This window comes from Triturus cristatus, chromosome 2_1, assembly GCF_964204655.1.
Source record: "Triturus cristatus chromosome 2_1, aTriCri1.1, whole genome shotgun sequence".
Taxonomy (NCBI): Eukaryota; Metazoa; Chordata; class Amphibia; order Caudata; family Salamandridae; genus Triturus; species Triturus cristatus.
Window position 1 is genome coordinate 496,749,057 of NC_140581.1, and position 21,614 is coordinate 496,770,670.

The following is a 21,614-nucleotide window of genomic DNA, read 5'->3' on the forward strand; positions in this document are numbered from 1 at the left end:
AAGGGAGACATGACAAGCAAAATTGTATAATAGCCATGTGCCGAAAGATCCGTAAAGAAATAGAACGCCTACACGAAGAAAGATTAGAGACAGACGAGTTCGAACAAAGCGAGGAAGAAGGGTCAGGACTGCCCGCAGGACAGTCGGACACCATAGCCTATGTAGGTAGAGGAAGATCTTGTAATAGGAATCAGACTAGATGTCATACTGACTCCATACGTCCGATATGTCCAGATAATAACAGGAATTTCCAAATACCTATAATTAATATAAGGTCTAACGAGCATTCGTTCCAAACCGCCGACAAACTACTCCGAGAACGAAGGGGTTATCATTTTCTCGATTCTATGGACGAACAAGATTTGGCCAGGGCAGCTGTCCATTGGGTGGACAGTCCCGGAAAATATAGTGATGATACAGTAGTACGCACATTTTTGAATCTCACCCCAGATGAACAGAGGTTAGCTGGGATCTATATGATTCAACAACTCATTATACTATATCGAAGTCAGCATTCGGACCCTGGTCCCTTACCTGACATACTGACTGAATTGCTTATGAATAAATGGAGAGGTCCAGGTACTAAATTAATTAAAGAAATTCTAGAATCAAGAAAGCAGTATATTCTTTTTGTATGTTCAGAACATGTCTCATTGCCCGTCAAGGAAAGAACAACGTATCACATAGATAGACAGAATCCCTTACGAGAAGTGCACCCAATAAGAGGCGAGGACAACGAGTTTCAGCGCGTATTTGTATATACGCCCATATCAAAAATAGAATTGTTACAAATGAAGAAAGTGGTACCCAGTCATGACAAAGATCCAGCGGGTTTTCACCGAGAAATTAAAGACATGTTACTCATGGGAGAGTATACCTATCCCGACATTATGACAATATTAAAGGTATTGATGCCTGCTGGCATTTATGAGAAACTCAAGGAAAAAGAGTGGGAGGTAGGAGACCAAAAGATAGAATGGTCAGTGTTAGAAGCGGAAGAAAAGGCCCGAACTGCAGGAGCAGGACTTGGGGATAAAACTAAAGCATTACCAGGTTTATTAGTACAGGTACTGCCACGTCTATTGACTACGAAAAAGGAAGATTGGGGTACAATTTCAGCCTGTAAACAGAAGCAAGATGAAGACACTAGTGATTACTATGCCCGATTTGAAAAATGTTTTGGTATAAATAGTGGCATAAAAGCAAGTAGCGAATCATACCCACATCTGTTTGTAACAAAATTAGTAGAAAATGCCCTGCCCCCAGTAAAGAATAGAGTATTAAAATTCGAGAGTACCTGGCAAGGTAACACTCCATCACAGATGTTACAAATGTTACAGTACCATCACAATAGAATTAGAGAAGAACAAGAACATGAACACAGACGCATGAAAGACACGAAAATGAAAATGCTAGTTTCCCAGACTGTTCCAGCTGAAGGACATAAAAAGGGTATGACACATTCCGATTCAGCAGGACCTGTAAAAGGGACATGCAATTATTGTAAAAAGCCAGGTCATTACGTACACGATTGTCCAGTTTTAAAACATAATATCGCCATAGGTAAAACACAAGAAAGATCACGGCCACCTAGACAAGATCAGAATGAACAAGGAGCTATGCAGCATGCCCAGGCCATGCCAGCCGCACAACAGCCAATACAGTTTGTGCCAGCTGCACCACCGTTGCCTGCTGCTGCCACACAAACCACAACACGACAAATGTATCAGACCGCACAGTATGAATATCCTGAGTATCAGCGTTACGCATGAACTAGCCTAGAGAGGGAAGTTGACTTACCCCTTATCGAGATTCCTGTAGATCAAGAAGGACCTTATGTACATAGTGAATTATTAGGTCAAGATAGAAAATTTTTACTCGATACAGGGGCAAGTCGAACAACTATAAAACGTAGTGAAGTTCCAGGGGCACCCCTCTCAGGCTCTCAGAATATTTCCCTTGGTTTTTCAGGAAAACCTATTGTTAATGAAGTATCACAGCCTCTTCCACTTACGATAGGACCTCTGACCCGAACTACAGATTTATTGCTTACTAAATCATGTCCAGAAAACTTGTTAGGAATAAAGACCCTGAAAGCTCTAGGAGCCATAATATGTTGTTCTCCGGAAGGAGTAAGGTTGTTTTTACGTGATTTTAAAGGTCACTATGTGTCTAGAGACATGGATCCCCGACTGCAGACTTTACCTACACGTCTATGGGCACAAGGCCCTACTGATGTTGGTTGCATGAATATTACACCATATCGAGTCACATTAAAGGCAGGAGTGGTGCTACCACGAATGCGACAATACAAGTTACCACCAGATGCTGTAGTGGCTTTACTACAAATCATTGACGAGCTCATTGCCCAAGGAGTAGTTGTGGAAACAGACTCCAATGTATGTAATTCACCGATAATTCCGATTCTTAAACGAACAGATCCTACGGCCCCGCCAGTATATCGATTGGTTATTGATCTGCGCGAGTTAAACAAATGCATTGTGCCACAATTTCCTGTGGTCCCAGATATCTCATCATTACTGACAGCCATTGATTCCGAAGCAACATTCTTTACTGTAATTGATCTCAAGAATGCCTTTTTCAGCGTCCCAATAGATCCGGAAAGCCAATATTTGTTCGGATTTAGTTTAAATGGGCGTAGCTTTAAATTCTCACGTGCACCTCAAGGATTTACAGAAAGCCCCAGCATCTATAGCCAAGCACTGAAAAGAGAACTAGACAGTATCCACATGCCAGTTAACACTGCTCTGCTTCAATACGTCGATGATCTGCTGATCACCGCGAGAAGCGAACCGGAATGTGAAAAAGCATCGCTGACAGTTTTACAATTTCTGGCCGAAAAGGGGCACAAGGTGTCCCCTTCTAAGCTGCAATTCTGTGTCCAGCGAGTTGTTTATCTTGGACACTCGCTGTCCAAGGAGGGAAGGCAGCTTACACCCGACCGCATTCAGTTAATAGCTAACATGCCAATACCCAAGACACAAAAGGAAGTACGGGCTTTCATAGGCCTCACGTCATATTGTAGGCAGTGGATTCCTCAGTATGCATTTCTAGCAAAACCACTCATTCAGTTAACCACACAGGAGGCAGCCACATCGACTGTTCTCCCTTGGACTCAGGAACATACACAAGCTTTTGAAAGCCTAAAGAAAGCTTTATGTCAAGCACCTGTTTTAGCAACGCCATGTTACAGAAAACAGTTTACACTCTTTGTTACAGAACGCGAAGGTACTGCCTTGTCAGTACTCACACAGGAACAAGCAGGAGCACACAAACCATGTGCTTATTTTTCTAGTACATTAGATCCCGTAGCTCAGGCTTTGCCTGCGTGCCTAAAATCAGTAGCAGCGACAGCTTTAGCAATCAGACAAAGCGATGCCATAGTGTTAGGACATCCATTGACAGTTCAAGTACCACACGCAGTAGAGGTTCTTGTAAATAGAACACAAACACAACACTTGACTATAGCGCGACTTACAGGATACGAACTTACATTGTTTCAGCCACATATAGAAATCAGACGCTGTAACACATTGAATCCTGCCACACTTTTGCCAGTAACCGGAACAGACCCACTAGCCCATGACTGTATTGAAGTTATTACAATCACGACGAAACCCAGACAAGACCTGACAGATGTTCCATTGTCCGATCCAGACCTGACGTTGTATGTAGATGGTTCATGTATGAGAACAAGTGCAGGAGAATTAGTGGCCGCTTACGCAGTCACAACAGATACTGAAGTTATTGAAACTAATCGTATAAATACTTTGTCAGCCCAAGCCGCAGAGCTCATCGCTCTGACACAAGCCTGTATTCAAGCCACGAATAAAAAAGTCAACATATACACTGATTCACGTTATGCATTCGGAGTTGTACATGACTTCGGCGTGCTGTGGCGAGAGAGAGGTTATTTAACTTCTCACGGGGCCCACATTCAGCACGGACCCCTCATTCATGCCTTATTAGATGCAATACATCTACCCACTGCAATATCAATTATGAAATGTAAGGCTCATACGAAGGTTACTGATATCATTTCCCAAGGCAATGATCTAGCCGACAGAACAGCTAAACAGACTGCTCAAACTCAAACCCCCGACATGACAAAGACAATAGTCCCGACACCGACACATTGTATGACAGTTAAAGATCCTACTCTTGACGTAATTGACATACAGACACATGCTACACCAGACGAAATAAAGAAATGGACTGAATTAGGAGGGATCCAAACGGATCAAGGATGGATGATGAAGGAAAAGTCTGTATGGTTCCTTCCTGATTCAATGGACCAAGTTATAATTAACACTATACATAGTCCAGCACATCTAGGAGAAAAAGCTATGCTAGACAGCATTCAACACATTTGGTTCAATAAACATTTACGAGCAGCAGCCAAACAAAAGGTCCGTACCTGTATGATCTGTTGTCAGTTTAACCCAGGAAAAAGCGTTCCCGTAGAACAGGGTGGATTTCATCCTCCTAATCACCCTTTTGAAGTCCTACAGATGGACTATATCCAGATGGAACGATGTCGAGGATTCAAATATGTTCTCGTAGTTGTCTGCGCTCTGTCCCGTTGGACGGAGGCATACCCGGTTTCAGATTACACTGCCCCGACTACTGCCAAACAGTTGGTTCGAGAATTCTTCCCACAATACGGTTTACCACGTGTTGTTCACTCAGATAACGGCCAGCCGTTCTCATCCGAATTAATGAAACACGTTTCACTTCTGCTAGGTTATCAGTGGAAATTCCACTGTGTCCGACACCCCGAGGCAGCAGGTCTCGTAGAAAGACATAATCAGATACTGAAAATCAGACTGTCCAAAATATGCAGAGAGAAAGGTGTCGACTGGGTAGTAGCGTTACCCGTTGCACTCTTTTACATGAGAATGGTAGCACACTCACGAACAGGGCTATCCCCGTATGAGGTGATCTTCGGCAGACCACCAAATATGTGGGGGACGCCTATACCACGCAAAATAACTGATGTTGATTGCAATATGCTGACAGATTACTTGGCTTCCTTGATGTCTGCACTACAATCTTGTCGTTCACAGGTAGCTGCAGCCTTTCCCGACAACACCGAGGTGAAACCCCATGACGTAGTTCCGGGGGACCTGGTCTTTGTGAGGAATTTCGACCGAAAGACTCAGCTGGAGCCCAGGTGGAAAGCACCCAAGTTGGTCCTGCTGACCACAAGGACAGCCATGAAGATCGAGGGCCACAAGGGCTGGATTCATTCAAGTCATATCAAGAAATTTCATGGACTATCTTCGGATATAGACATTGTGCCCTGCACTCCCTCACAGACTGACACAAAACTTCCTTTTGTTGAACCGAATGACTCTGAAAACTACAAACTAAAGCTTAGGCCCAACAAGTCGAGCAATTTGATTGTTTAAGTCCTCTCCAAGGTGAAGCGGTTGAATTGTCTCTGACATGTATCCCTTGGACCTGAGTAGAGAAAATACCCGGAAAATGTTGAAACGACAGGCGTATTGTAAATCACTGCGTAGCCACTGCATAGTGACATTATTAATTTTGTTTTTATTGAGTCTTTTAATAATTATTACAAGTATGTTGTTGCACATATATTACCCTATTTCTAGACATGTTTATAATGTTGCTGCTGAACATTCTTTTAGTGACTTACCTCCACATGAATTGTCTTACAGACTTGCGCTGCGCAATAACACTTTCATTAGTATGTTACATCATTCCCATCAGACTAGTAATGCCACCAATTGTTGGGTGTGTGGCCGACTCCCTCCCTATCAGAATTATGAAGGAGTCCTGCCTTTCTTTCCACATCCATTTACACATAATGGCTCCTGTGGAGCATGGTTTAGTTTAATCAATTCCATAGACTCAGACACAGCAGTTTACCAAGATCATTGGGTATGGGGAAACCTGAACCTAGTTTTACTCAAGGTCTGCTACCCTGACAAGGAGGGTCGCCCCAAAAGAACAGGAACTGATCTAGAAAATGAAGTATATGGATTAGGAAATTTTACACCTAATCTCATGATTCTAAATGTCGTATCCGAAATTGAACTAGTCTTACCCACCATGTCAGTATTCCCAGCGAAGGGTGAATTGTGTGTAAGAAAGGTTGGTTCCATACATATGGGCCATAGTAAATGCACTACTATAGTAGAATTCAGTGATCAAGGCAAATCTTCATTTAGAGCTTCTCGCCATTCCTACTTTGTATGTGGTCAGACTGCATATATGCGTTTACCTCTAGATTGGGATGGTACCTGCTACATTGCATTCCTTTTGCCACCTGTTTTCCTAGCTCCTCCTGATTATTACAGAAATATTCATTTAGTACACAACAGAGAGCGGAGAGATCTCCCCATTGTCGATTACACTGAGACAGCATGGGACAAGTATGTAGATTTTAATAAAGGCATCTTTCCCTATATAGGTACCGTTACTAATAGTAAGCTGATACGTAGATTAACTAGAACCCTTGAAGCAGTAGTGAATGAGACCATTTCCGCCTTAGGCAATTTAACAGAAGAGCAGTCTGCTATGCGGATTGTTGTGCTTCAAAATCGTCTTGTCCTTGACGTCATCCTGGCTGATAGGGGCGGAGCTTGTAGGGTCATCGGATCAAGCTGCTGCGTATTCATACCAGAAAATTCGCCATCTGTATATAAAGCCATCACTCGCCTTCATAAGATTGTAAGCCAGATACACCAGAACCCAGGCACTTGGACTTGGTCCAGTTGGTTTTGGAATGTGATATCAGCCTGGGGATGGAGAGTTTTATCCTTCCTAGGTATTGGCCTTCTCATACTATTCAGTTGCTGTCTATGTCTACAATGTGGACCAGCGATCTGTGGTCTGTGTGCCACATCGTGTATTCCACCACCACGATTTCATTCGTCACGGAAGAAGAAAGAAGAACAAATGATGCTATATGAACAGATCAATGGATTGATGAAGATTGATATCTCTTGAAGGGCAAGTAGGGGACAAGGAGGGAATGTGGAAATATGGATTTTTCTGGTCAGTTATGTCCCCTATCTTGGACCCCAACGGTTCTATGTGCATGTCACAAGTACATGTATGTTCCCTCCAGTTCCAGTTATGAAGACGCAAATACATGTGCGTCCACCGTCAACATGTCCTCTGTCAGATCCGCCATGAACAGGCCGGATATTCCATTCCTAAATATGAAAGGCCACCGGCTTTATATGGTTCACTTATGCCATTTTACAGTCCAGGCAAGTAGGCCCTGATTCTGTCATCAAAACTCCTCTTGCCTTCTGCCTCTGAAAGCTCCAGTCTGAGCCTGCATCTGTGACCATGAACTTTGTTTCATTCTCTGCGCGACTCCCGAAGTCTGACATCAGCCTATTCTCTGCCAAGAACTGTATTTCACCTTCGAATTATCTGCTTCCCCCTCAGCCGATGCATTCCTGCCTAGTAGTTTAAGTAAACATTCTTCCAGTTACCGAGCAAAAGGCCCGGCTTCTCTGTCCTCATGCAAGTAATTCATAGCCCTGTTACCATGGAATATTCCTACCCCCTCGCATTCAGTGTAGACACTTAGACGCTTGTACACGCACGCACAGTCAGTATAGAATAGATTCTGTCCGAGAGTCCTTCTTTCTTGGATAACATAGTTCTTTAAACATAGGATGTTAGATATGATTTGGGATTAGGTTGACTTGACCCCCCAGACTTTTTGTCTCCACATGTAGAGCTAAATGTCAAAGTCCCCTTCACCCCCTAGTTACACGTCAATTACACGTCATACTGCTGCGCGCGCATCTAGGCCAAGTATTATCTTATAGATCCACCTATATATGACATCATAACCAATTATGTTCCTTTTTACTCTTTATTACACCCATTTTTGGTTACGCGGACAAATCGTCAATTTCCTTATCAAATGTTACGCCTACTGTATTCGCTTCATTGTAATGTATGTACTATAAAAGTTACTTCTTGTCAATAAAGTATGTACTTCACTTCCTGAACCCCCGTGGTGATGGAACTTGGAGCATCCGATTATAATCGATCACTGGAATAAAGCCCATTCCGAACCTCTAATATCACGGATTCTGCCTCTCATTTACTGAGCTATTTTATAATGTTTCTGTATCAAATTCAGTCCCGGTAAAGGAATTTTATTTACCACAGTGCCACCGTCGGAGCTGTTGTCGGAGCATCTCGTAAAGTGTGTCGCCGCTGCAGCATCGCATCGAGCAGAAGCGTCTCGCATCCTCCAAGAACTGTCTCGCAGCGCCGAAGAAGCGTGTCGCCATCGCAGCCTTCGTAGCTGACGCATCGCACCGCATCAAGAGAAGAGTCTCGCATCGAGGAAGAAGCGTGTCGCCATCGCAGCCATCGTAGCTGTCGCATTGCACCGCATCAAGAAAAGAGCCTCGCATCCACGGAGAAGCGTGCCGCCGTCGGAGCTGCTGTCGTCGCATCGCGTAAAGGGGTGTCGCCGCTGCAACATCGCATCGAGCAGAAGCGTCTCACAAACGTCGGAGAAGAGTGCCGCTGCCAAGGCCGCTGTTGTCGCATCGCGTAAAGGGTGACGCCGCTGTAGCTGATGCATCAAGTCGGGTCTTCTCGCAACATCGGAGAAGCGTAACACATCTGGAAGATCTTCACGTCTTTATTTCTTTGCACCAAAAACTTAATCGCATCAACAACGTTGCAACACTTTCGTTGCCCTGCGTGTCGCATCTAAAAGGTACATTGACTTAAAGTGTTGCATTTAAGAACTTAAGAGAGCTAAGCAAACTTCTACCATCTAAAGTAACAGTATTGTGTATTTTTGTCGTTTAATGGTCTTGTGGTAACTCTATATAAAGAATCCTTATTTTTAATATAAAACCTGTGTGGTGTCCATTTGTAGTGTTGTCACTTGGTTACTGTATGTGTTCCCAAATGCTTAACCTATCACGCTCTGAGATAAGCCTTGTCTGCTCGCGCCAAGCTACCTAGAGGGTGAGCAGGGGTTATTTTAGGAGTATACCCCCTTATCCTGACTAGAGGAAAGGTTCCCTGCTTGTCACAAGTACCTACCTGTGCCAACCAGAGAACCCGGATTCTAACACAAACTCTCTGATCACTCAACACAGAATTATTCATTACTTTAAAAATGTCCATGGGTTCATAGAACTGGCTTTCCGCTTTCAGGACCTTCCCATCATTTTTAACTCTAACCTGCTGGCTAACTCTGACAACCGAAGGCAGAGTACTATGTTTCTTATCATGGGAACGTTTATACTTGTCATGAGTTTGTTTGATGTTCCTTATGACAGTCACAGGCCAATGTATAACCTCCGCTCCACACATATATTCATAATTCCATTTGGTTCTGGGAATACTTTCCTTCATGATCTCAAACGGAAAGTACCACGCGATACAATGTTTTATAACTCTGTACTCCCACACTGTTTTAGCGAACTAGACCTTTCATTCACTGCTGTACACAACATCGGCATAAAAAAGTATTCTACAGATACACATACAGAAAAAAGAACTATTACATTTTTTAAATGACAAGTATTCAAACAGAATTAAAAATCATAGGCTAAAAGGAGAACATTTGCTCGTAAGTATACAGAAATATTGTACAACCCTATGCCTTAAATTGCATATTAAGTATCAAAATGACAATTTGATCTTCTTTTGCTCAAAGGAGAAAAGAGAAAAGAGGCCAAGGAAAAACAGTTAAAAGGTTCAGACAATAACTGTAAATAATATAAAGCCACACGACATTGTTTAAAATTCATTTTACGAATAAGGGGAACAGTGAATTTTACTTTCTTTACTATAACATTAACAAAGAATAAAACGTGGAGATCATTCTGGGGTGATCGCTTGTCGCAGGGGCAAAAAGGGAGTGCACTAATTGCATACGTTTTGGGCGAGAGGCCTAACATGAGAGGCATACAATTTAAACAAAATCTCATTAAAATGTATCCATGTTGAAGTTTGTGACGAAAGATAAATAAGTGAAGTCTGTATGAGTTAGACTTATGCTTGGAGCAGCACATTATAATTTAACTGTAGAAAGTTTTAAATTAATATCGTGTCTCTTCTCCTGTAGGTGAACCAGTAGATGAGTTTTCAGTTCCTTCTTGAATATTGACCTGCACATGTTTGGATCCTCATAGAGATAATGCAGACCGACCTCTCGCAGATTGGGTTCAACATAACTTAGCCATGGGGGGCGTGGCCGACTGCCGTACATGACGGCTGCTTGATAGCGGAGCTCCGGACCCGGGCTCTAAAGATCCTGGAAACCTCCTGCCACACGCTGTTTTTGGCAGATTTCAGCAATGCGCTGTGTCGGGGAAGGGCAGCGCCGTTGTCCGGCCCCATCCCTAGCCCAGCGGTAGGCTGCAACGGATGATTGCAGCGACTCGGACTCTGCCCGCTGTGTGAAGGGGCGAAGCGAGTCCCGGGCCGCGAACTTGCCGAGGTGGGCTGCGGACAGACGTGACCGGCGGGGACCTGTGTGGCATTGGAGCTCCTGCTGGTGGCGCATTAGGTGAGAGACGCGCGACCCCGCTGGCGAGGTTCACGACGGCCCGACCCGGGCAGTGTCGTCCTGCGGAGCTGCGTCTGGGGGTGATCTTCGGGGCCAGGGCAACGCGAACACCGGGGATGTGCTGCGGCCTATGGGTGCGGCCCGGACTCTGAAGATTGCTTGGAGGGACATGGTAGACGGGCTGTGCCTGCTTCTGCTCAGTGGACGCTGGCAGCGATCGAGGAGGGGCAGTGGGTCATCGCATTGGGCCCTGAATACACTGAAAATGCGACCTTGATGTGCTGAAGGACAGGCTCGTCACTTAAAGGAAGGCGCCATATTGAGAATCTTGGGAGCCCTCCCACACCCAGGGAGATAGGAGCCGATGTGTGAGACCCGGGTAGTGCGCTAGGGTCTGAAGTTGAGGGACGGACACAGATCCGACTAGGCCCACGGACCGGACACTAGGGGGCACAATAGCCTGTGCGGAAATACGGCCCTGGGCGTGATCCATGTGCTGCGGACGTCCTGTTTAGCTGGGTGCGACGCCGTGGCTGGCGGAGGGACCCCCGATGCTGGCTGGTGCGGCGAGTTGAGGCCAATGCTGCCCTAATGGTATTGGCAATCTCCATCTGGGGACTACGCCTCTACGACTGTGAGGCTATCGTTGGGGGATCCTGTTGTTAAATACAATCTGCTGGATGCACCGCGGTGCCACGTTACCCTGCCAGGCTCGCATCCACCGATTGGCGACGATGGGTCGCACCAAGGGAAAACACCAGGACACCGACCCCACTGTGCGCCCCATGACATCGCAGGCAGACCCTAGTGGTCAATCGCAACTGCCCAGCTGCATTCCGCCTACAGCTGAAACAGGCCCTGTGGATAAACTGGACCTTATACTACAGGAAGTGCGGGACTCTAGAGCGGCTATTGAACAACAAATAGGTGCCCTCACGTCTGGTTTTGCCCTGCTAAAGGCGGACCATGCCAAATTAGCTGACAAGGTCAAGGAGAACACAGTGGCCAGAGATATCCCCTCAACAAGCTCAGAATACAGCCCACATACAGCAACTCCAGAAGCAAGTCAGTACTCTGCTGGACCGGGTGGAAGATGCGGAAGGAAGGACACGGCGGAACAACGTACGCGTCATAGGGCTGCCAGAAAGAAGTGAGGGGATGGACCCAGCTACATACATGGAACAATGGTTCCGTGACCATGTGACCTCGGAGGGCCTCTCCGCTCAATACTGCATGGAAAGGGGACACAGAATACCTACTGGTCCGCCATGACCGGGTGCCCCGCCGCGGCCCCTCATTGTCCACCTGCTGAATTATAGGAACAGGGACGTACTGCTGCAGAAAGCGCGGACATTGGACTGCATAAACTTTGAGAACAGCAGGGTCTCCCTGTACCCGGACTACACGCTCATGGTGAGCGGCGGCGCTCCTCCTTTTTGGCCGTTAAACAAAAATTGAGGGCCTTGAACCTAAAATACGCACTACTCTTCCCAGCCCAACTAAAGGTTATCTATGAGCGCAAGACACATTTTTTTTAAAGCCCGGAAGACGCTGAGGAATGGCTGGAGGTGACGGACCCTAAAGAGAGTGGGGATAACGCCTCCCAGGGTACGCAAAATAGCTCTGGTAGACTGGAACAGAAGAGCGCCCGTCGAAGCAGACGCACACGTAGAACTTCTCGGAGAACAAACACAACGGCGTATCAACAGCAACAGAGCAAGGAGCAGGCACTCACCGCAGCTGCTGCTTTCCGTCAGGCCACGCTTATTGAGGACTCAGTATCCTCGGAAGACTTACACAGATCGGACTCGGAGGGCAGCATGGCTCTGTTTCCCACCGTGACCCCTCAGACGGCGGACGGACTGTTTGGATGACCGCCATCAGTGCATAAGGACTAGATCCTGTTACTCCTTTAATATCCTTTTTGCTTATGCTACACTTATGTTGCAGCGTTGTGGGTCTTTATTCACTTGAGCCCGGGGTTCCGTACAGACGGAGCTTGAATGTCAAATGAGGTGTGGCCCGAGCACAGAGTGCGGTGTTGGCGATGTCCCTCTATTTGCGAATGCTATGATAGCAAAAGGCACTGTTCTGTTTGCCATGTTTTATTTATGGTCCGGTGTAGTTGTTTGACCGGCCCGAGTATTGGGTATTTTGGGGTGGGATGTAGTCCCTTCTTATTTGTTAGGTATGCGGCAGCTTGTCCCTGCAGGGTACAAGATATGGCCTAACCAGGGGTCTGAACGGCTATCTCAATGCACGCACTCAGTCAGTATAACATTGTGACGTGGAATGTCCGGGGATTGGGCTCAGTGCAGAAACGTCATAGAATACACGCGCAATTACTCAGGAGGAAGGCGCAAATAGTGTTCCTACAGGAATCTCATATGCTGGATCAGGAAGCGGTGAGGCTCCGCAAGAAGTGGAGAGGGCAGGTCTTCACTACTAGCTATTCTGGGTATGCGCGCGGTGTAACTATATGGATACGACATGGGGTACCATTTACATTTATGGAACAGAGACTGGATAAACAAGGGCGATACATTTTTATACGAGGGTCCCTTGATGGCCAGCCAGTGGTCCTGGGTAGTATTTACGCACCGAATACTGAGCAGGAACGATTTTTCGCTGCTTTGAATCTAGCTTTAGCGGGCTGGGAGACACACCCTTGGATTATAGGGGGCGATTGCAACACGATTATGGACATTACATTAGAAAAGTCTCACCCCCCCTACACGGTGCGGGAGTGATCAAACAAGCAAAGGCGCTCTGTAATTGGGCGGATGGCTGGGAATTAAGTGACGCATGGAGAATGCGACACCCGACGCACAGGGAGTATTCGTTTTACTCCCCGGTGCACATGCTACACACTAGGATAGATAGGATTTATTGCTCGAAAAGGATTGTGATGCAGGTCACACACACTACATATCTTGCTAAGACCTTTTCAGATCACAACCCACTTGAGTTAACGATTACATGGGGTGGGATACCCACTCCGGTACCAACATGGAGACTATGGCCACAGTTGCTCGAAGACACAGTATTCCGTGCTGCTCTGGCTGACACCATTACACACTACTTCCCTGAAAATGCTCACACAGCTTCTACTGGTCTAATCGAATGGGATGCTTTTAAGGCGGTAATACGAGGGAGGGCTATTAGCGTGACGGTGGGAGCTAGACAGGAGATCCATAAGTCCCTCACAGATACGGAACGGAAAATGGATACACTAGAGCAGGAGGCAGCGCACGATAGGGGGAAGCAAGAGGAACTTCAAGAAATACATATCCACCACACGGTGCTTTTCGAATCCCTTCGCACCATAGATTATCAGCGATACACACAGATGTCACAGTGAAGCGGATAAATCAGGAGCGCTTTTGGCTAAATTGCTGCGAGATGACCCCCCCTGCCACTATGATTAGGGAAATTAACACACCGGAGGGCGATACAGTCTACACTCAAGATGACATTAACACAGCCTTTTGCAAATACTACACCACACTTTACAAAAAACCTGCACATAGCGCGGACGCTCGAGTAGATGATTTCCCCACGAGCTGCCGTACCCACGTACGACCCCAGCAGCTCTGAAGGACCTCTCAGGCCCAGTCACCAGGGCTGAAATCAAGGCAGCGATTAAAGGACTTCCCCGTAACAAAACCCCGGGGCTAGATTGGTTACCGGCGGAATTCTATGACACCTATATGGACTCCCTCCTGCCCCACCTAGAGCTTTTGTATAACACAGCGCTGGAAAAGGGAACACTACCACTCACGACGGCACAAGCACTGGTGGTCACCCTCCCGAAGCCAGGTAGGGACCCTACCGTCATGGCGAGCTACCGTCCTTTATCACTTTTAGCAACAGAATATAAAATCCTTAGCAAGATCCTAGCAAACAGACTCCTGCCTCTCCTGAATAAATTGATACACATGGACCAAACGGGCTTTCTGCCAGCCCGGAGCACGTCCTTGAATATCAGGAGACTGCACTACCTTATGTCAACCGCCCCAACACATCACACTCATGCTGGCTGCTTATCCCTAGATCTCCGCCAAGCGTTTGACACGCTGAATTGGGACTATATGTTTAAGGCACTTGAAAAATTTGGACTGCCGGAGGCTTATATTAAATGGCTCCGCCTGTTATATCATGCCCCTACTGCCCGTGTCCGTTCTGGAGGTCATATTTCAGCTGCATATCCGATATTTTGTGGGACGAGGCAGGGATGCCCGCTCTCGCCACTCTTGTTTATACTAGCGTTAGAACCTTTGGTGCTTAAAATACGCATGGCTGCACAGGCGATGGGCATTCCGATTGGGACTACCACCCACCTCTTCTCGGCATATGCAGACGACATTATTCTATACCTCAGGGACCTGAGGTCAGATATGGCGCCTCTGGCTGAGATATTTACTACATTTGAATGTATATCTGGTCTGGCCATTAACCTGATGAAATCTTATGCCTTTTTCTTTCAAGAACAGGCGCTACCTGAGCATATCTTATTCGGGCCCATGTCAATATCGGTCGCTCCACATACCTTCAAGTATCTGGGCATACAAGTCTGTCGGATGCCCACTGACCTGCTAGACGGCAACCTGCATAGAGCAATCAGAGCCCTTAGGTCTAGCATTGCCTTTTGAACTACATTGCCGCTGTCAGTAATGGGTAGAGTGGCTATAGCAAAAATGGTGGTTCTTCCGCGGCTGATTTACTATTTCACAAACTTGCCGGTGTTACTCCTGCAAAGTAGTTTTAGGCTCCTAAATACTATGTTGGTGGATCTCATCTGGGGCACTGGTATACATAGGATAAGTCTCCAAAAGCTTCAATTGGGCACGAACAAAGGGGGCCTAGGGGTACCAGACCTTAGGGCATATTACTACGCTTGCCAGCTGCAGTGGCTCTCCTATTGGACGGCCGGACGCAACCTCCAAGAAATAGGATACACGGACCGAGATGTTGCAGGAGGCGCCTTACACACACTCCTATTGCCACGATGCAAACTCCCACAGCAGCTTCCTACCCTGCTGCGCACGGCGTTACAATGCTGGAAAGCAGCCCTCCTTTACACGCGTACACATCCAGCTTATGCCGGCAACATCCCCCTAGTAGGTATACCACTAACAGCTGGGCGTATTACGAAACGCACTATTGCCCCATGGACTGAAGCCAGAGTCCACACGGTGTCTGACTTGTTTCACGACGGCCAGTTACTGGATTATGGTAACTTTGTTAGGGAGACGGGGGTGCCCGAGCATATGTACATACTACATGCAGCAGTAACACACTACGTTAAGACGAACTGGGCTCCACAACGGCAGGAGCCTGCCACAAACAAATTGGTTAAATTGCTACTACATGGGGAGGGGCAGGCACTTGGTAAGATGGCTATACGCTGGGATCCGTGCTCACACGGGGATGGCCCTCAATGCGCTACGAGTCATATGGTCGGAAGATGTAGGGCGGGCCCTTAACGATAAGGAATGGGAAAAAATTATAGCAGACCCTAGGAAATGCACGAGAAATGCGAAATTTAAATTTATTCAAACCATGATACTGCACAGGGCCTACCTTACCCCCCAAAGGCTTGACAAAATGTTCCCGCAAACGCAACACCACTGCCCCGATGCTATGTAGTGGGAGCCGATTTAGCTCACATGATATGGTCCTGTCCACACTTGGGGTGTTTTTGGGACTTGGTCCGACGACACGTAGCTGCTGCAACGCAAAGGGACGTGGCCAACACCATAGAGGACTGTATATTGGGTCTCCATAAGTCCCCCTCAAAACACAAAGTGCAATATAGGTTTATAAACCTGTCATTACTCCTCGCAATACAGGCCATCACCATGCAGTGGAAGTCCAAGAAACCTCCCACCACACATGTCTGGCATAGCGAAATGGTTAGGTGGGGATGCGCTGAAAGCACGGTCTTGAGACGAGAGGAGATCAGGGGAATAAGGAAAATCACGATAGCATTGGAATGGGATGTAATGCTCGAAACTTTTAAACTGCAGGAAGTGGAAGTCGTGACACCACGTAATAGCTCGCAATGATGACTACGGGCCCTGGAACCGGGCCTCGGACACAACACAACACAACACCGCACTTACAATGACAGGAATATGTATCAGTAGGCACTGACAGATAGTACTGTATTTCAGAATAAGACCGACCTTGATCTGATAGGGACAATGCCTGCCGGAATCTGAGGATTGAGATTCTCTTAGGGAGGAATGCAACAAGATGAAGGGCTAGAGGGAGGGGGTGGGAAAATAAGTTGGGGGATGTTGGGTACAGAATGATACTACCAAATTATTATGATGCGCAGTGGACTTTTTACTCTCTTTCTTGTTCTTTACCAATGTGGATGTCAATGCAGCACTGTAGCAGTATGTACCATGACAATGCTCAGAGTAACATATTTGTGATATGGAGTATGTTGAAAACCTACTAATAAAATTTGTTTAAAAAAAATAAAAAAACATAACTTAGCCATCTTATTTTACTTGCACCATCCAATTTGAGGAGGTTGTTTGCAAAATCTCTAGTCAGTGAGAGAGTTTCTTTACGCCAAACTGAGTGCCACATCATAATTGGTGCAATACAAATATCAATAATGTAAGAAACTTTCAGCTCCATGTGGCAGTTATAATTAGAACACGATTGGGGTAGGGAGACCAGATGTTTCAGAAAGGCATCTTCTATGTGCTGCAGTTAAGAGGCATCAGAGAGGCCCCAAACAGCTGCACCATAGGAGGCGACAGATAGACCTTTTTTATCACTTCAATTGGTTTGGGCCCAAGTTTTTTCACAAAGGGCCCAAATATTTCTTTCTATCAATACTCCCCTGTTAGAGACCATGTTTCTCGAATTAGTATCATGATCGAACACTATCTCTAAATTGTTAAAAGAATCTACAACTTCTAATTTCACCGCTTCAACATACATTCATGGTGGTTTCTGCTGCTTTGGGCCTGCCACAAGGACAAAGGACTTAGAATAGTTCATTTTCAGGTCCAGGGTGTTCGTGAATTTTGCGTACACCTCCATGAGTCGACGCAGCGCATTGTCTGTGCGTGCAAGGATCACCGCGTCATCGGCATAGAGGAGTATCAGGACCGGAAGAGAATTAATAAAAGGAACATCAGTGGTAGACCCATTGCAGATTCTACGGCGTTAGTATGTATAGAAAATAAAAAGGCGGCAAGGAAGCACGCCTGCGTCACAGCCCTGGCAATTTTAAAGTGTCTTGTGCGCTCTCCTCCCTTGCCAAACCGAACACAGGCTGTTGCTCCAGCATACAGGTCACGAATTACATTGATGATCTGAGTCTCAATTCCCATGATCTGCCAGAGCCTAGACTGTGCCACGCAGTCAAAAGCTGCCGACAGATCCATGAAGGCAAGGTATAAAAATGACCGCTCTTAGCCGCCGTGTATTTGGCTATTATTAGGTTTAAATTTAAACACTGTTCTACAGTACCCTTCCTTTTTCTGAAGCCGCATTGGCAAGGGATTATTACGTTCTTTTCCTCAGCCCATTTCTGCAACCTGTTAAAAAAGTAGCCTAGTTGAAGGGTATTTTTAGGTCGAGCCCACTAAACAAAGCGCTGCCTGTAGTGTGACAAATTATGACTTACCAAGAACATACAAGAGCTTGGAACACACCTATTGCTTACCATTGGTTGGTTTTTCTGTCACTCTCATTTGACTGTTTCTTATTTGTGTCCCTGCTAATCAATCTTCTATTTGTCCCACACACGGAGCATTGCCTCTGTACCACTCTTTTGATTGGCTGGCATATCTGCTTCCACTGTTTTTTTCTCTTTGTGTTAAGCATTCAATGAGAATGTATGCGTTTTCAAGCTGTCTCCATCATGTACTTTTCTGCCTCTGCACTCTGTCTTTGCACTCTGTGTTGCTCTGTCACCCGTGCGCTTCTTCCCTCTGTGTTATGCTCATCCTTGTGCTTCTCCCCCTATCTATCCCTCACCTGATAACGTTTAAGGCTTTTGTTTGTTTTTAACACTTAAGACATGCTGCCCAGAATTGGGTTGCTGTCCAGCATGGCTAAAATCCATTGGCAAAGTCAATATGTCCAAAAGGCAGGACCCATTGTCTTTGCCAAAGCCCATTTAAAATTGCAGCTAAGCGCAATCATGCCATTGCCACTTGGGTTTGTACACCAATGTTTTTAAAGCACTATACACAACCTCTCCAAATATTTCCTCTCTTTATTGGACAATAACTGCACCCCATTTTCATTAAGTAGCACTGAAGGCAAACACTTGTTTATAAACAGCTCATCTTACAAACCCAGTAGAGACTCAATGTCTGCTTTATCCACCACTCGAAACACTGGTCAACAGGAGAAAGAGTCTATGAAATAGTTTGTTCATAAAATCACCTCCCCTAACATTCAAGAAAAAATTCTACAAAATACTCATATTAAGAGAAACTCCAGATCTTTCTCCCTAGATGCACACTTTACTCTTCCTACTCACTTTTGCTAACTGTCTCCCCACACCACATATACTACATCTCTTTTTAATTGTGGGGTAGGCCTTGCTGTAAATGACTCATACTATCACAATGGTAGCACCTTGGGGAATCTTTATGTCCCCTGCTATCTTGTCTGCAACCACTTATGCCATCTTCTCTGCTTGTTCCATTAGTTTTACCCACTAAATTAATAATTCTGAGATTCATAAATAAACGCCTTTGCTCACCTTCCAGACATCTCCACCATAGGCATAATAGCTAAACTATCTTTCAAATCCAAATCGCCATTTATTCACAAACACCTTTGAAAGGCTGGGTGATAAGCAAGCATGACCATTTGGTCTCTGATCAATTCCTCTAGTAATGTTCCAAATCTATCCTCAAAAGTATGTTTGTTGAGAGTAGTAACATATTTATCAATAGTTTCAGGTTTTTCTTATTTTCGTGGGTAGAATTTAAACTGAGTGATCCCTTTGAACATCTGCATAGGAAAATAATAATCAACGTCACTTATATCCTAATCAAAAACATTAAAATCGACCACAACCCCATCATTAGGCATTTGATTATACACTTTAATCCCCTCGGGGCCCAAGGAGTATATAAAACGTCTATTTTTCTGTAGCATGAGCATACTGATACTGTCATCAATAGTTGACATGTAGTGTAGAAAATTAGCTTTCCACTCTGGCCCCTCATAGTAATGTACACCCCCAGAAAGCCTGCAGAGGGCTAATTGTGAAAGTTGTTTTTGTGCTCATATTTTCAGACATCAATCGTACTGTTCATTACCCACACTTCACTAGGAACCCGTGCCTAGTCCTCTGAACAGATTTCATCACAGACGAATGCACAACTAGACAGGAGCAAGACCTTCAACCAGCTATGAAAACTGTATAAACAGAAGGGGGGTATTGATTAACACAGGAAAGTACGGCACCTGCAGTGTGTCATTATTTGTCAATAAGTACATGGTTAAGCGGTGCAACAGGTGAGGAGAAACCCTTAAAAGCCTCCAATGAGGACCAACAGGTCCGAAATGTAAAGTTGTCAAATCCTGTGCACACGTGTTGGTGTGGTTTTGGAAAGTCAGAATTATAACTGGATACTAGGCATGGAACTGCACAACTTGAATAGCCATACAGCCCTGAAGAAGTGTGGGGTTCACACCCTAAAGACGAAACACGTGTTGGCTGGACTCTGTGATGTTTCTGGAATAAAAAGGGAACAAAAGAACATTTGTATTGCGACTTGACTTTTTGGCTTTCTACCTTGGATCAGACATTCCAAAATCACACGAACGCGTGTGCACAGGATTTGACTAGCTATGAAAACATAATGATCATCGAGAGATTACTAAGCAAGTAATGGTGTAAATCTTGAATAAAATATTAAATGGTAAAAGTTTCGGAATGTAAACCAACAACAGATGGTACACACCTCATCCCTTGTTAGACCTGGCATCTTTTGGCGTGGTTTCCCATGTCTTTTTGCTTTTGACATCCTCTTTTTGACTATTTGCTGAACTTAGCTTTTTCTGATTTTAGGACTCTGGGCACTTTACTACTTGCGATCAGTGCTCTGTGTCTAAAATCTAATGGCATTTGGTTTTTCCATGACCAGCACATACGATTTACTAATAAGTTCCTAGTACAGTTCCCTACATATGTCCTGAGCCTGCAAATCAAATGCTACTAGTGGGCCTGCAGCACTGATTGTGCCGCCGACACACAAGTAGACCTAAAAACATGTCTCAGGCCTACCAATGCAGAGCCTCTGTGTGCAGTTTTAAACTGCCATGTCGACCAGTCAAGTTCACCTATTTGCCAGGCCCAAACCTTTCTCATTACTAAATGTAAGGCACCTCTAAGATTGGCTCCAGGAAGCCCCATGTGCAGGGTGCAGTGTATTCAAAAGGTAGGACATGTACTTAGGAGTTTTATATGTCCTGGTAGTGAAAAACTGCAAAATTTGTTTTTCACTACAGCAAGGCCTGTCTCTCCTATAGGTTAGCATTGGAGCTACCTTGTAAGATTTTACAAGTGCATCTTCCAATTTGGAGCAGATAGGAAATTGGAGTTTGGTGTCTCTGGACTCACAATTTAAAACCACATCTTTTAGTGAGGTCGGTTTTTAAATTGCAAGTCTGAAAATGGCACTTTTAGAAAATTGGCATTTTCTTACTTCAGCCATTCTGTGCTTCTGCGTGTCATTAGGATACACAACTTGGTTGGATGACAGTTGGGCTTTGAGAATTCACTCTAGACCAGGGGTCTTAAAACTGGGGGGCGGGCCCCTCTAGGGGCACGCAATTAATCCCAGGGGCGGGGGGCAGACTCTGGACAAAAGAAGCTTTATGCTGATAGCAGTGCTTTGTTTTCAAAGGGTGAAAAAATACGAGGGGCAGTAAGCCTCTCTGTAATCGCCCATCATTAACACCTTTTGTCATTTATATCCTGGCTGGGAGAAGGCGTCGAGATGGAAGGGACTCCAAATATTGTTCAATACCCCTGCTTGTGGTGATGAGTCAATTTCACTCC